Genomic DNA, 18280 nt, shown 5'->3' with positions numbered 1-18280 from the left:
GCCGTTAATTTATCCAAGATTATTTAAAATAATGCAAACTATACTTTGCATTCCTGCAACCTCTGTTCCCTGTGAACGAATTTTTTCAAAAGCGGCACAGTTAATAACAGAAAGGCGAAATAGACTTACCTCAAACAATTTCGAAAAAATTATATTTCTACATGCAAAAAAATATGTAAAATACTATAAAGTTTATTTGAAAGGTATTAACTAATTATTTATTTTGCTTCATTTTTATTTTTTTTCATTATTTTTTTTTATAAAAGAACCAACAATTTTTAAAAACAAAATTTTTGTGTGTGTCTGTAAGTAACTGTGCGCGTATGTGTAAAAACATAAGGTAAATATAAAATAACATCGATGTGATAAAAAAATACAAAGACGGAATCAATGGATCGCTGAAAAATAAGGTATGGTACAAGCTATATTATTTTAAATTATTCAATTTGTCATTTTTAGCTTTAGAGAAATTAGTTAAAGATAAATTTTCTAGTTATAAATACTTTTACTTAGTCTAGTAGTGAACGCGTTTACGCAAATCAGCTGATTTCGAAGTCGAGAATTCTAAGGTTCAAGTCCTAGTAAAGGCAGATACTTTTATACGGATTTAAATACTAGATTGTGGGATACCGGTGATCTTTGGTGGTTGGGTTTCAATTAACCACACATTTCCGAACTAGTCGACCTGAGACTACATGACTAAACTTCATTTACACTCATACATATCACCCTTATTCACCTTCTGAAGTAATTCCTGACGGTTCTTCCGAAAGTTAACAAGAAAAAAAGATATAAATACTTTTAACGAGTTGAAAAAAAAAATATTTGGCTTTCATTCGCTGTAGTTGATGATAAACAAAAATTGTTTTATGGGGCTTAAGATAAAATTTAATTGTTTAAGATTAACTCGGTTAAATAGCACAGTTATTGAAAATATTTTATAATCAGAAATAATAAATTTGCCGAATGTCAATAAACATTAGTAATGGTGATGTAATAAGTTATGCGTCACGTGTGGAAAACAATAAATAAATAAAATAAACGCAGGCTAGAATTTGGTATGGTAGGAGGATCCCCCACTACAAGCTATGCATAAGAAAGATTGCTATGAATCGAATGGAATCGTAATTGAGAAAGATCTGGTTTCCCGTTGCCTATCCATTTCATTGTTAGGAATCGTAAAAAGAATCGGTTTCTCCTGCAATCCGATTCTCGATTCTTTCGTTCAGTATAAAGAATCGAATCGAAGGAACGACTCGTTCACGATTCTTCCTATTACTATTATACACTAGTAAACATGAAAAATGGATATAACGGTTTATCAAGACTGTTGGGTGTTTTGAATAAGTCGTCGAAAATGTGAATATTGCCCTTACTGTTTGTACTGTTTTAAATCTTGGACTAGTGAAACGAAAGCGAAAAAAAGACTCGAAATACATATTGAAGATTGTAAACAGGGAACGTTCCAAAGAATTAGAATGCCAAACGAACGGATTGGTGAAGGAGAGAAACGTAGACGAGGTAATGTAGAATCGTTTAAAGACTATTTGTTTACGCCGTTTGGCGTGAAGTTTCCGTTATTTTCAATGAATTCTAAGCTAGGGTTGGGTCCTGTTGTTTGTTACAGGCATGTTAAATTTTACTATGTTTCGTATTTTTGGGCTTGTCATTTGTACCTGTTTGTTTATTTGTTCTCGTGTTCGACACTTCTGGCGACTGCCAGACTGTCTCCCTCCGTCATCCTTAGTGACCGCGTGCCTTCATGTCTCGAATTATTTTTGACTACCCTTTTCATACACCCGTTATTCATTCGTTCCCATACACACATCTCTTGTTTTTTACACACACTCTCTCCTGTCCACTACCTGGATCTGGTTTCCCCCTCTTTACTTTCACGCCATCTGTTCTGCAGAGTACATCCAACATTTCTCCTGTACAGTCGCCATTCTCTCTCAAACTTTGTGATAATATTTCATCGCATTCTTACACGCATAAACGTTGCGGTATTTCTCTGTCGAAATATTCTCCAGCTCTTACTCGGCAGTGTCTCATAATTTCACCGATCTCAATGTTTTGTTTTGCCTCGTTTCTTCGTTAAGTTATTTTTCAAATCACTACAAGCTGCCAATTCTATCGACGTAGAATCTTCTCGAGCTGCGGTTTATTTTCATCAATGCAGAATCTCCAAACTCGTCGCTACATATCTGAGATGCTACGTATTATTCTACCACTAAACCACGCTACACCTCTGTATTCCTGATACACCAGTGCGGACTATGCCCAGGATTACTGTATGTATTCATTTACCTTCATTCACGAGTTCGTATCTCGATTTGTGTGCTACAGGCAAGTTCAATTTTCATTATTTATTACGTTAAACAGTTATTTTATCATTAAAATTTGTGGAACATTCAGTTCATCTTACCTTATGCCTTTCGATTACAAGTTTAGTTAAAAAAAAAACTTTATTCACTTAAGTGCAATCATGATAGGTGGCTTAGCTATTTTACATGTTTAATTATTACGATTTGTTATTGTAATTAACTCTATAATTTATTTTTGTAACTTGTTAATCGCCGAGATTAATTCTTTGCTACTCATGCACTGTATTTATAATACTTCTCGTAAATTAACCTAAAGCAAATTACTCCTGATGTGCAGGTATGTTTTAGGACTTTGTGATTTTTATATTTTCAAGAATGCTTATTTATCAAATTAAACTCTATTTATATTATTACTTATTTTAATGTGATTATATTGTAATTAACGCCTTTTATACTGAAATTATTGTAATTTATTTTTTCTAATGACATCTGTTCAATGCTAATTTTCATATTACAGTATATGTTAGTAGTGCAACTGTTTCCCAGTTCCACTTTCTATTGATGTTATGTTTTAAGTATCTAATTTCAAAATAAGGTGTTTTATGTTCTCTTGTTTTCAGGCTGTTGTGTGTTTAAAAATTTTTAAATATATTGTGTATTTAAAAAATGTATATTCATGTATTTTTGCATTTAACATCATAGTTCATATGTTGATTCAGCTGATATGTTAAGTATCATTAAGTTATGTTAATTTCATAATTTCTTTTTATGTATTAAGGTTATGATTCTAGCATAAGTTCATTTGTTTTATTTTCAATAAAGTCCAAATTCTTTTGGCAAATACTAGCTGTGTGTTTTTTGTTAACTTTACCCAACAGTAACAAAAATAAGATGGTTTTGCAGATGTTGAGTTTGCACCGTGATGACCAGATTGACGATTCAACTGGAGAAAAACGAAAACCTGAAATTAACACCTCCTATAAACTCAACCAAATGTGGGGTGGACGTCGCTGATGAACTTAGCGCTACATATGACGTGAGCCGTAGTTTGACGAGATGGCCTCTTACCATTTTTACGCCGTGTGTAACATTTCCGGCATTAATGGTCTTAATATACATCGGATAAACAATAATAAGCCGATGGAAAAAGACGTCATTTTTTTAAAGCTTAGGTCTTGCGCTCGTCAGTGTTCAGTTGAAAAACCGCCAGAGTTTGAATCGCTTGCCACGAGAAATGCGTAAGAGAATCAGAGTTTATTAGTGCATCACCTGAAGAGCCTCCTGCTAAAATACCTAATTCCCGCAAAAGATGCCAAGTATGCCCTGTACAAAGATATCGTAAATCGAAACACACATGTCGAGGTTGTGACAAATATATTTGCCCTGAACATATCATACCTTTCTGCACTGATTGTGTAAACAATGAGGATTCGAATTAGTTTCGTTAAACTTTTTTTTCAAAGATATATGTTATATAATTTAAGTGCCAAATGTGACTGAAAAGACTATATTTTAGTTTAGTAAAGCGATGAAACTCTAAGGGATCTCAAATTTTGTTTATTTTGTGAGAATTTAACTACTAACTTTAAATACTTTAACTAGTAACTTTAAATACTTTGAATAAATGTTCTGTAATTAATATATTTTTCTTTTATTCCTAAGATCAGAGGGTAAATATGCATTATGACAAAGATTACAAATATATTCAATAAAACATGAAAATGTCGTACATTACATACACGGGTTATATTGACCCACCTCAACAAAGTAACAATTTTGTACCACAATGACGCCGGGTTAAATTACATAATTTAAGAGATTAAACAAAATAGGAAATGTGACAAGTAATTCCTAAAAGTGTCTTAATTAATTAATATAAAATTTATTATGGTCTAGAGTAAAAAAAACGATATATATATATATATATATATATTTGTAATCTCTATATTATATTTTATATATAGTCAATTAATTAAAATAATTAATCAATAAGTAAAACTAATAATCAGCAGTAGTGCTAAAATGGGGTAACTGCGTCACTAGTACCCCTGGCTGCCGCAACAGGGCTAGTGTGGCAGCCGCCATCTTGGATTTCCCCTTTTTTCCGGTGGGAATTTCCCTTTTCCCTTGGCGGTATATTTGAAATTGTGTAGGGTTGCCAACTTGATTATGATAATATGGCTTTGAATATTTTTTGTAATTAATTCAAAGGTTGGTAGCGTTGTTGAACAGCTGTCGCGTAGCGGTCGGTTTGAATTAAATAAATAAATAATATGTGTGTGTGTGTCTGTGTTGTTGAATAAAAATTTGGACGTACCTCGAGGATGATCCTGGTCGTCGTGTCCGTCGCATTAAGAAGCGTCACCCGCTACACTCTCACCACACAGCACCACTTCGCTGGGTTCGTGCACCAGGTGTCGTGCACGCCGGGCGCTGCTGCTGCGAGGTGCGGCGCACAAGTGGGAAGAACAGCTGACGAAAACGATTTAAGGAGTGGTGGTGGTGGTGGGACACGTGTGTCCGGTTTGACCAATCGCTGCGCTCCGTTTCGAATCGGCGCATGAGCACCAGCCGATGTGCACGCACGCACGCAACATGTGGTACGCGACTTTCAGTGTCAACAACAAAAACTGCGTACATGCGACCTCGAACGTTGTCAGTCGCCCATAAATTAAATTCTTAATGAAAAAGATTTATCTTTTCGAAATGCAATTATGTATAATGATTTTTTTAAATCTTATTGTCCTTAAACAAAAAATTAATTGGATATTTCTAAGAAAAAGATTTGTAACATTTATCTTTTATTTCTTTTCGAAATGGAATTATGTATATGGCTTTTAAAATTTTATTGCTCTTAGAAATATAAAAAGTCAGTCGGCATCACAAAGACTCTCCACGCGCGCGACTTTCGGGGTTGACAACTTCGTACGTGCGACCTCGAACGGTGCCGTCTTTTTTTCATGCCATTTACGCGTTCTATATATATAATGCCATAAGAAAGCCTACCCAACAAAGCTCATCATTTGAAATCTGGCTTTCAAAGCGTAGAGTTTACTGTCGACAAAGTGCAATTAGTGATTAACTATTCTGTTGTCAAATATTTTCATTCTACAACTGCATTTTAACGTGATCAAGATAATAAATAAAAAGGTAAATTTAGTACTTATGATTGAATTATTTTACATGATCAATACAAAACTACATTTTTGCGGGGTACATACCTGTCCCGGTCTTCAGTCTTATCCTCCCAAAACCGATTATCTAAAAAAAATACAGATAGTATTAATAGCTAATCAAAAAAAGTTTTTTAACTATTTAAAATTCCCCTCCATTTTGTGTAGGTACATACCTGTCTGTTGTGTTTATTTCGAAAAGGATGCCCTGTTCCGCCTCCTCATCCTCCCAATGCAAACAAACTAAAAAACAGATATTAATATCATCCTTTTAAAATATAATTATTGTCATGTTTCAGATAAAAAAGAATGTCATCTCCACAAGTTGTACGTGCCATTAACAATAACATGAACCTCGTCAAATGGGATCTAATGGAGTTCAACCCAATCGATGTCCTAGCAGTCCTGAACCAGCGAAAGACATCAGTGCTGGACCAACTGAAGACGGAGGCTAGGCGATTTGATGGCGACGTTAAATGGTGAATACATAAACTGCTATATATATATATATATATTCATATTTTAATAAGTATTTCTCTTTAAGTTATAAGAAACATGACCTACAAAAACTGCTATATACATTCTTATTTTAATAAGTATTTCTTTTTTTTCACTGCACAGGTACGTGGTTGTGAACGTGGAGATGACAAAGAGGATAACAATGGAGGAAAGGACGGAGACAGTGCTATGCAACCTTAATCTTCATGGGAAACCAAGAACGGTAATTAATGTAGATAGTAACAATGACCTTATTGATGATCAATGGTGGGTGTCCGTCGAGAAAATCATGGAAACTTGCAATAACTTTGTTCAAAACGGTAGTGGGTGGGTAGTGAACAAAGTCAATCGCCTAGATTTAAACATAGTTCGGTATCGCCCACTATACGGTGGTGCTAGTTCATATATTGAACTTCCACGACAGCCTAAATAGAAAAAAGCGGCCATCAATGTTAAAAATCTTTATGATCAAAAATACTTTTTATGGTCAGTTTTAGCCCATCTGTTCCACCAATCCGAACGTATTTACCGTCAGTCAGGCTACGTCGAACACGAAGCGAAGCTAAACATGACTGGTATCGAGTAACTTGTAAAGGTGAAAGATATCGACCTGTTCGAGCGGCAGTACCGAGAAATCAGTATAAATGTGTATGGTTAAGAACTGGAGAAGGATGACGACGGTCGTCTATATCCAGTTCGTGTTACAAAGAACCGGAATCGCACCACATGATTCACCTGTTTATAGTAACAGGTGACGACCGAGACATTTTCACTACTGTCTCATTAATACTAAAAACGGATACAACGGACTATCACGACTACTGAGCGAACTGACAAACCACAAAACCACCTGTCACTATTGTCCTTACTGTTTACATTGATTTAGTTCATCCAATGCTCTTGTTGCAAAACAAAACATGGAAAAACACTTGATCGAATGTAAGCGGCATGGGCTTCAACGGGTGAAGATGCCCGATCCTAATAAGGAAAGGGAATGTATTATGCGATTCCGGGATTATTCATTCACTCTCCGAGTACCGTATACGGTTTATGCTGATTTTGAGTCTTTCATAGTACCGATCGACACCGTCACCCCAGACCCAAATACCAGTTTCTCGAATGAGGTAGACCTCCACCTTCCTTCGGGTTACTGTTATGTAATAGTCGATGAAAAGGGAGAGATTTGTTTCGGTCCTGCATTGTACCGAACGACGAGTGTAGGGGATAAGGTTGTGGAACGAATGCTAGATGAGTTTCTGGAACACGGCAATCGGCTACATAAAATTATGACCACAGAGAAACCTTTGGAAATGACACCAGAAAACACGCTAGCCTTTGACGAGGCCACAGAGTGCTTCTTGTGTCACGCACAGCTGTTTGACGACCGCGTACGCCACCATTCGCATATGACCGGTCAATATTATCTCGGTGCTTGTGATAACGAATTTAACTTGAACTGCAAACGGTCAGAGCACATCCCTGTGTTTTTTCACAACCATCGCGGTTACGACGCCCACCACATCGTCCAGGCTGTTGGGAAATACAGGGACGTCAAAAATCTGAAAATCGAGTGTACCGCAAACACGTCCGAACGATTTCAGTCGGTGAGAATCGGTCCTTTACGGTTCTTGGATTCGTATCAGTTTTTGTCATCATCCCTTGAAAAACTTGTCTGTAATCTTGCAAAAGACTGTACCGACAAGGACAACGAATTCAAACGAATGACTGCAGTTTATAATGACAGAAATAAACGAGACCTTCGCATACGAAAAGTTTTCACGTACGAATACAAAACGGATGAACGGAAATTTGACGAAACCACCCTGCCACTCATAGACGCATTCTTCAGCAACTTGTCCCGAGACAGTATATCCCAAGAAGACTACAAACACGCCCAAAGAGTATGTCGTACTTCAGCTGTCGTACTTTAGGTGATTATCACGATCTCTACCTTCTTTGCGATGTCCGATATCTTTGAGAGTTTTCGTGTCTATGAATTTCAACGGTTTAGACCCATGTCACTTGTACTCGACCCCCCCCCCCCCCACTTTACTTGGAACGCCATGCTAAAATATACAAAACAAAGACTAGAAATTCTGACGGACAACGATATGCACCTATTTATTGAAAAAGGTACAAGTGGGGGAGTCGCTATAATTTCGAACAGATACGCCAAAGCCGAACACCCCATGATTTCGGATAAATATGATAGCACGCGACCCACAGCCTGTGTTTACGCCGTTTGGCGTAAATTTTTTTTTATTTTCAATAATGTTTTTTGTCTTTATCTTATCTGCTGTGGTCGTAATGTTTCATGAGCAATTTCTATTTAACCACGTTAATTTTTAACTGTTTTTTGTTAGCTCATTTTAATATTGTCTAGTTCCTAGAAATATACATTTCTTTGTCTGCGATCATTTCCTGTACTTGTTCGTATTTCAGTATTTTTATCAGTTTTACATAACTCTTTTAATAGTCTGTTTGCTTATAATATTAATTTTTCGATATGTTGTTTCTTACCCAAACTTCCCGTGTATGCTAATTTTCTTTGTCTTACCAATACCAGCACACTAGCTCTTGTTGTCAAGACACACACTCTCGTCGGTTTATTGCCTTCTTTGTTTCCCCTCTACTCTTCACGCCATCATTTTCGTCAGTCCAGACCACACTTTTTTAGTGTGCGGACCCAGGACTCGGTCTTTTCTCTATCTCTAACAGTTGCAGTTCAAATTTGACTCTCACCATTTGTGGATCGTTCTCTTTTCCTCTCGTACAACGCTGTCCAGATTAGACTTTCGTAGTGTACTGACCCAGGACTCGGTCTTCTCTCTATCTTCGTACAGTTGCTGTCCAGAACAGACCAGTTATTCTTCAAATTCACTATATTTCGTTTTTCCTGAAAGTGCTTCAATTACAACAAGCTGTCAATTCTGTCGACGCCGAATTTTCTCCAGCTTCTTATTACAATTTCAGCGAAGCAGAATTTCTTCAAACTCGTTGCTACACATTTCAGACGCCAGTCTTGCTCAACCTCGAAGCCACACTCTCACCACTGTATTCCTGATACACCAAGGCGGACTACGCCCAGGAATTTACTGTATGTATTCGTTTTACCTTCATTTACGAGTTCGTCGTTTACTAACATTGGTGTGCTACAGGCAAGTTTAATTTTCATCATTTATTACGTTAAACAGTTATTTTATCATTAATATTTGTGGAACATTCCGTTCATCGTGCATTACGCATTTCAATTTCATGTATAATTTAAAAAATCATTTATTCACTTAAGTTCAGTCACGACAGGTTACTAACATAAGGTTATGTCATTGTTCAGCTGCAACCTATTTCACGTGCTTTATTAATTTCAATTCTGTAGTTATGATAATTAACTCTACAATTTAATCTTATATGTTGTTAATCGCAGAGATTAATCCATTTCTATTCATGAACTGTGTTCATCACTGCTCTAAAATTAACCTAAAACAATTTGTTCCTGATGTGCAATTGTTTTAGGACTTTGTAATTTATATTTTTCAAGAAAGCTTACTAGCAAAGGAACTCTATTTATATGTTTATTAATTTCAATTGGATTATTGTAATTAACTGTTTTTGTACTAGAATATCATTGTCTCCTTTTTCTACGTTAAACTAGAATTACATGTATTAATTATTTAACGTTAAGTATGTTGATGTTCTTAATTCGGAAAAGACCAGTGCTAATTAAGATTTATTGTAATTTATTTTTTCTAAGCTAATCACATCTGTTCACTGCTAATTTTCATATTACAGTATATGTTATTAGTGCTACTGTTTTCCAATTCCACTTTCTATTGATGTTATGTTTTAAGTGTCTAATTTGAAAATAAGGTGTTTTTATGTTCTCTTGTTTTCAGGCTTTGTTAAATTGTGTATTTAAAAAATGTATATTCATGTATTTTTGCATTTAACATCATTGTTCATATGTTGATTCAGCTGATATTTTAAGTATCATTAAATTATGTCAATTTCATAATTTCTTTTTAGTTTTAAGGTTATAATTTAACATAAGTTCAGTTGTTTTCTTTCTCAATTAAAGCCCAATTTCTTTTGGGAAATACGAGTTGCGTTTTTTAGTTAACTTTACCCAACAACCTGGATACAATATCTCGATTGACAGAACCTTTACGGAACCGCTATGGTGGAGCCCTTACCCTACGGAAGCTCTCGGAGGATGAGTGATGAGGAAATCGAAAACCTTGACATTAAGTCCATCGAAGACAAAGGTGACAAGGGTTACATCTTGGAGGTCGATTTATTGTATCCGGTGCATTTGCACGATCTCCATAAAGACTACCCGCTGAACGCAAAATCCCAACTGACAAAATGGTTTCACCCCACTGTAGGCCGCATGACAAATGTCCAGTACCGAAATTATTGAGAATACTGTTAGAAAAGCAACGTTACGTGTTGCACTACAGAAACCTCAAACTTTATACACGACTCGGACTGGTTGTAAACAAAATCCATAAAGCTGTTGAGTTCTTACAATCCCGATGGTTACAACCGTAGGTGGTAGTTTTTAAGAATTATGTTTTAGTTATATTTTAAGTGATCTCTTTGACCGTTAACGTAGGGCGGGCAAATTTGAACAATTTCTACAGACTTTGACTTTTTTATATATTTTATATTTTCATATATTTTATATAATTTGGCGACTCGTTCATCGCGAGTCGGGAATCAAAAACTTAGAAATTTTTTTCTAAGTTTTCTCGAAGTCGTATATAGGGAAATCTTTCAAACCCTATATCTCGGGCTAGGGGCACCCTAGCCCCAGAAATTTTTTTCTAAGTTTTCTCGAAGTCGTATATAGGGAAATCTTTCAAACCCTATATCTCGGGCTAGGGGCACCCTAGCCCCAGACTGTTCGGACCCTTACTCGACCCCCACCGCCCTCCTTCAAGTTTCGTGGGGAGCATTTGGTCCTTTACGCCTTTGGGGGGTACCCCAAAGGCGTAAAGGACCAAAAATTTGTCCTTTACGCCTCTCCTTTCAAAACGTTCTATTCCTTCTCTAGTGAAAGAAAAACCAAACCGCTCCTCGATAGCTCGTCGGGGAGCAAATCTATAGAAGTTAAAGATCTGCAGGCTGTATCGAGATGGAGTCTGACTGTGAAACTATCATATTGAAAATAAATAAAACTTAAAACTAAAAAGAAATAAAACTTAAAACTATTAAGTTTAGAGTCTTACAACTAATATCACAGACGAATTTAAAAAACAAACAAAAAAAACAAAAAAATATTAATATCTATATATATAAATAAAAAAAAAAATAAAAAAAACCGATAGGGAGTGTAAAAGGCTCGCTACTCGGATAACAAAAACAATACATAGGACAATACATACAATTACAAAACAATACATACTAATTAAATTTTTTGTATTAACCCTATACTACGCAAAAACAGAAACATCCGTTTTAAAACCTCTTCATCATTACACAAGATACCACGGATGTTTCTGGGTAGTTTAAATTTACGACGCAATGCCGCATAACATATGCAGTCCACGAGTATGTGGCGCACGGTCACGCGGCAGTTACATCGTGCCATAGAGGTGGTTGTCCTCTTGTAAACAGGTACTCGTGTGTGACCCTCGTGTGTCCAATCCGCAATCGACATAGAACTACTTCCTGACGCCGGGGTTTTCTGTATGAGGAGTTCCATGGTAACACAGAATCTTTAATCTGACGGAGTTTATTATCAATGGTAGCCGCCCAATCACCTTGCCACCTTGCTCCCAATAATTGTTTTACACAATTAATGAAATCAGAAGTAGCAACTCGGATGGTGAAAGGAGGCTGGTTACATGCTTCTTTGGCAGCGGAATCTGCATGTTCATTACCTGGAATCCCTACGTGGCTAGGGACCCAGCAAAAACTTAATTCTATGTTGCGATTATTCAACTCAGCGATTGCGTTGTAAATTTCAATGACGATATGATGTTTAGAATAAAAGTTTTTTAAGGCTTGGAAAGCACTACACGAGTAACTGCAAATAAGAATTTTTCGATAATTAGGGTTACTGATGTTTAGAGCCTTATTTATAGCGTATAGTTCAGCGGTAAACACACTCGTAATACCGGGTAGACCAAACATATAAGTTCTCTCATTGACAACAAATGCACACCCAACTGTATCGTTTTGTTTCGATCCATCAGTGTATACAACCGCGTCTGGTTTCATCTTGGAGAGAACACACTGAAACATTTGCTGAAACACAGTAGATGGTGTTGATTGTTTATTGTATGTAGTAAGGTCAGTCGAATGCTGGACTCGTAGCTGGAAGGCAGCCATTGTGGAGCTCTAGTGTTTTCAGTATTATTGTGTGGTTTTTTCGGATGTTTGTGTGTTTTTATATATATAATATTAAAATATAGAGTAAGATGCGTGCGTGTGTATAAACATTTTTTAGATCGGTTAATAAATAGTGAAGTTATTAAACTTTTAGTGTTAAATACGGTGGCCGCGTGGCGCCAAAACGGTGTAGTACTAAGAATAAATTTAAACTGTCTTTACAGCTTTCTTAGTTATTATAGATTTTAGAAACCGTTGAACGAAGTGGAAAAAACCTTGTTTTAACCAAATCGGTCGGTTAGTTCCTAAGATATTTGTGTTTTTGTGGTAGGCTAACCTAGCACGTGGTGTTAGCTATCGATACTTTTATATAGTTTTTAGCGTAGTTTTTAGGATAACTGAGACCGTGATCCTTTAGAATAGTGTTAGATAAGTGTTGGTTTTAAATTTCATGGCGATAGGACCATTTTAAAGCTAGTTATAAGGTTTTTTAGTTTTTAAGAAAACACGTGGCCGCGGAAGGGAAGTGCCGGTAAGCAGGTTTGCCAACCCACTTTTTCGCGGAGAGACGAATTATCGTGGTTTTTATCGGAGAGCTCTAGTGAGTTTTTTGTAGAACTAATTTTTTATTTAACTAATTATTTTTATTCTCTGCGGAGCAGCGGGTGATTTTAAATTATTTTTTTAGGACTTAGAATATTTTTTATAATATATGTTTTGGTGATTCGTTCATAAGAGCGACCCATCAAAAACTTGGAAATTTTTTCTATAGAAGATATATAGGGTAAACTTTCCTACCCTATATCTCCGGCTAGGGGACACCTAGCCCCAAACCCTTTAGGGTCTAGGCCGGACCCCCCCCCTGACACCCCCCACTTCCCCCCCCGCAAGCCATCCTCAAGTTTCGCGGGGAGCATCTTTGTACCCCCCCCGGACCAAAAATTTTTTTTCTGCCCCTCTCCCCCAAAAGTGTTCCTTTGTGTCTAAGAAGGAGAAAACACAAATAAACTTTTTTCTATCTTTAACCGTTCCAGAGTTACAGGCGGTTGAAGTTAGCAAACGTGCTTTTTCTAAAGAAACGTGACCGGATTCGCGATGTCGTGTCCGGACACACCACAAGAGTGCAATATAGACGAGGATTTCCCGGCAGCACGGAGCAGGAAGACGGCTAGGTCTCCGGTGGGCGCCCGAGGAACCAGCTCTATGGAGCACGAAGAGCCGGGAGCACGCCCGGCTAAAAGAAGATTGGAGGCTTCTAGCAGCAGCGAGGAAGATACAACTGAAGGTACAGACCTCGATAGCCTGCTAAGTGAGGTTCATGCCCTAGCAGCACTGGTGAGACGTAAAGAGTACGCCGGAAAGGAAGTAAAGGACAGTGTAGCCAGGGTAAAAGACATGGCGGAGGATTTGGCTACAACCGTGCGGGCACTCTGAGGCCTCACACCCGAAACCGACTGTGACAATGGGAACCCAAACGGTCGAAGAAGGGGACTTTGACGTTAGGGCGGTCCTCCGTGAGGGTTCCGTAGAGGACCTGAAGAACGTGGTGGACAGAAGGTGGGAGAAAGAAATGTTCACGATGGTGGAAGACAAGGCCGGCCCTCCGATAGACGCAGAGGCAACGCCAAAGGTACACATTTTGAATGCAGATGGAGACATGCAGGGGCAGTATGCCCGACAAGTCGGCTCCAAGGCTCCGGGAGCGTTCGCCAGGCTTCAGAAGGGAATGATGAGGGCTGGTCTTCTCATGAAAGAGGCAGTGGACATCGTCGGTGAAGACGATGAGGTGCAAGATGACGCACCTACTTATGTGCTTCTAATCTCCGGAGAAGGAAGGATGGCGGTGGACGGCCTGATCGAGGGGATGAACAGGCTGACCAAGGCGGAAACCCAGCCGGTGGTCTTGGTGTCGACCAATGATCGCATGGGGACCATAGTCAAAAAGGTGGCGGAGTTCTGGTCTCTAAGGAGAGGCACCAAGACGTCGCTTTACGTGTTCGGGAGGGGAGCAGCACGGAAGGATAGCCCCCCGCAGGGACCGAAGGCGGTCACGGTGGTTATGCGGCAAGAGGGGACTACGTACGCAGATCTCCTGAAGACGGTGAAGTCATCGGTGGGGAGGGAATTCGCACCGAGCATCCTTTCGGTCAGGCAAGGCCAGGGCCAGGAGATACGGGTACGCGTTAAAGAGGCTGACAACGTGGTACCCATGCTGGCACAAAAGGTAGCAGCGGCGGCTCCACTCGTGAGGGTGATAGAGAGAAATGCGGCCACTAGACCGGTGGCAATCAATATCAGGAATCTTGATGCTTCTGTGTGCGGAGAGGAGATTCTTTTCGCAATCCAGCAGGTCCTAGGGACGGACTCGACGGCTAGGGTATCGTCGATCAGGACGGCGTACGGGAATTCCCGCATCGCGACTGTGATCCTTCCGCAGGTCGAAGCTAAAACGGTGGTCGCTACAGGACGGTTGCTGGTGGGCTGGCAGTCCTGCAGAGTTGATCTGCGTAGGCAGGATGCCCACTGCTACAGATGTTGGGCGAGCGGTCATGTGGCCGCCAACTGTACGGGAACAGATCGCTCAAAGAACTGTTTCAACTGTGGCGCCATCGGGCATAAGCGTTTCGAATGCACGGCGCAGGCGAAGTGCCTCGACTGCGGAAAGGCTGGGCACAGGACGGGGAGCGATGTATGCACTAAGTAATGCGGTGCATACAACTCAACGCCAACAGGAGTGCAGCGGTGCAGGACCTCATCTGGCAAACCTCACTGGCTCAGGGTATAGACTTCGCCTTTGTCGCGGAACCTAATGCAAAAACATCGGCATCAGAGAAGTGGTTGACAGACAGAGATGGAGACGCGGCAATCGGCGTTGTGTCAGGGAGATACGCACTAGGAAACGTCTCGGTAGGCTCGGGATGGTGGCCGTAGAACTTACAGACCGGCTTCTCATCTCAGCCTACATCTTTCCGAACTGCGGCATGGACTGGTTTCATGACGTGCTCGGAGAACTGGAGCGGCTGGTGCGGAACTCCAGGAAACCTGTAGTGGCAGCAGGAGACTTCAACGCCGAGTGCGCTGAGCTGGGAGGAACAAGATCGACGGTCAGGGGGTATGCATTAGCTGCGCTTCTAGCGTCGTTGGATTTGGTCGTCCTGAACGAACCGACGGTCCGAACCTTCGTGGGCAGAGGAGAGGGGTCTGTGATAGATATCACGGTGGCGACAGCTAATACTGTCAACAGGGTGGAGAGTTGGACCGTCAGCGAAGAAGAGTTCGGCAGTGACCACAGGGCGATCGTATTTGTGGTCACTGACGATAGGCCACGCCACCCGCCCCTCTTAAGAAAATGGAAGCTCACGGAGGGTCAACTTCTGCGGGCAGTCGATGACGCCATGATGGGAGAAGGCGTGACCAATCCTCTAACCCCTGAAGCGATAACATCAGCGCTGATCAGGGAGTGCGAGAAGGCCTCGCGACTGCCTAGGAGAGCCACCGCGTCCTCCTACTGGTGGTCGGCTGACATCGCTTCCCTAAGAATGGAGGCCACAAGGAAGAGGCGAAATCTAACGAGGGCCAGGAGAAGGGCGACGGCCAGCCCGGAGGAATTGGAGATCTTAGAGGAGGAACATCGGTCGGCCAAAAGATGCCTCAGGGAACCGATCAGGTCGGCCAAAAAGGAGGAATGGAGGAAATTGTTGAACCAACTAGACACGGACCCCTGGGGGAGGGCATATAAGATCATCATGAAGAGATTTGGTAAGCGCCTCCCCAGGCTGTCGAGAGCGGAGTCACTGAGGGCAGTCGCGACGCTTTTTACGATCAGGGAGGAGGATTGGGAGGACATGCCTGGGGGCCATGCGCCGAGATTCTCCGTGGAAGAGATCCGATGGGCCGCGGGCAGAATTAACATCAAGAAGAGCCCGGGCCCGGATGAGATTCCTGCCGCCCTAGCGAAATGCTTGGTAAACCGACACCCGGGAGCCGTACTGGAACTGATGAACACCCTGTTGGAGAGGGGAGACTTCCCCTGCTGTTGGAAGGACGCCAGGCTGGTGCTGTTGCCAAAATCTAAGGCACAGCCTGGAGAGGTCACCAAATATCGCCCCATGTGTCTGCTCAATGTCTTGGGCAAACTATATGAGAGGCTGATTACTGAGCGAATCCACGAAGAACTGGAGGCGGCGGGGGGACTCTCTCCCAACCAGTACGGCTTTAGGAAAGGAAGGTCCACTCTAGACGCCATCAAACAAGTTCTAGAGTGGCGAAACAATAGGGCTGCAGGAACGTGGAGAACAAGGAGGATCCCGCTGGTTGTCCTTCTTGACGTTCAGAACGCTTTCAACAGCCTCCCCTGGAGCGTTATCATAGTGGAGCTGCGAAGGAAGGGGATAAGCGACGGTCTCCTGGCAATCATTAACAATTACCTCCATGACCGCAAGGTCTATGTCGACACCGAGGAAGGCAGGGAGCAGTTTGAGATGTGCGGGGGGTACCTCAAGGATCGGTGCTCGGTCCCCTCCTATGGAACGTGGCGTACGACGGCCTCCTAAGAATGGCCTTGCCAGGGGACTCACAGGTGGTCGCGTACGCTGACGATGCTGCCCTGCTGGTTGCCGGGGACACTGAACGTCAGGTGGAAGAGACGGCCAATGAGGCAGTTGGCAGGATCAGCGCATGGCTCGCAGACAGACGACTTCGGCTTGCCCCGCAGAAGACGGACATGGTGGCCCTAGTCGGGAAGAGACGAACTAGGAGGTTGAAGGTCCAGGTCGATGGCCACGAAGTGGTAGACTCCAGGAGCGTCAAATACCTGGGGGTGTGGCTGGATCGCCAGCTTCACCCTCCACGTTCAGAAGGTGGCCGAAAAGGCTGGAAAGGTACTGGTTGACCTGGACAAGATTCTCTCAAGGCGAGAGGGGCCGCGGGCGAGCAAGAGGAGGGTACTCCTCTCGGTCGCCCAGTCGATAATGCTGTACGCGGTACCGGTATGGCGCGAGGCGCTGCAGGTCAACAGGAATGTTCGACGACTTGCTTCGCTGCAGCGCCTCGCAAACCTGAAGATAACATCTGCCTACCGGACCGTGTCAGAGAAGGCGGCGGAGGTGATAGCGGGTGTCCCCCCAATTCACCTGCGAGCGGAGGAGCTCATGCAGGTGTATGATGGAACACCTAAGGCGGAGGCGAAAAGGGCTACACTCCAGAGATGGCAGGCCGAGTGGGATGCGTCACCGACAGGCAGCTGGACGAGGGTCCTTTACCCAAGTCCGGTTGGACTTGGGTTAAGGACCCAAGTTGGGTTAAGTTGGGTCCGGACCCAACTTAACAACATGGGTCCGGAGGGGTTTTGGGGAGGTGGACTACTACCTTACTCAACTCCTCTCCGGTCACGGAGAGTTCGGGACGTATCTCGCTCGGTTTAGAATTCGCGATTCGCCGACCTGTCTCTACTGCGCAGAGGAGGACTCACCAGAGCACACCTTTTTCCAATGCCACCGGTGGATAGGGGTTAGACGGTTGGCAGGGGTTGGTCATCTGACCCCGACGACTCTGGTGAGTTATATGCTACGGGGGCGTAGCCAGTGGGACAGGGTTAGCGCCTGCGTGAGGAGAATCCTCCAAACAAAGGAAAGGGAGGCTCGGAACTGGGGGGAATAATACCGATGTCGGGTCAACCAGAACGAGAAGTATTTTCACATGTATTCATTTGCCTAATTTGTTTGATATGTACGGGCGCACATGGTGTTTAGGATAAGATGTCTATTTATGTTTGTTTAGTATTAGGGTAAAAAAAAAAGAGAAAAAAAAAAAAGAGGTGTGTCAGTGTACTATATGACGTATACCATAGTAGCATTTATTCATTTGTAATCCCTTTATTCGTGTAATGATGTTCATACATAGGAGTTATGTACTTCGATTTGTGATTTTGATTTGTATTTTGGGACATATACC

At 41.5% G+C, this 18280-nt stretch overlaps 1 protein-coding gene across 1 annotated transcript in view; it reads right to left on the bottom strand.

Annotated features, from left to right (window-relative positions):
- Positions 1–18280, bottom strand: part of LOC142318450 (uncharacterized) — a 120348-nt gene that overhangs the window by 56558 nt on the left and 45510 nt on the right. The window contains exon 2 of the mRNA XM_075355036.1: positions 5546–5585. The gene's annotated coding sequence lies outside the window, so the exon portion shown is untranslated. The remainder of the gene's footprint in view (positions 1–5545; positions 5586–18280) is intronic.

This window comes from Lycorma delicatula, chromosome 1, assembly GCF_047948215.1.
Source record: "Lycorma delicatula isolate Av1 chromosome 1, ASM4794821v1, whole genome shotgun sequence".
Classification (NCBI taxonomy): Eukaryota; Metazoa; Arthropoda; class Insecta; order Hemiptera; family Fulgoridae; genus Lycorma; species Lycorma delicatula.
This window is presented reverse-complemented; position numbering and strand designations above follow the sequence as displayed.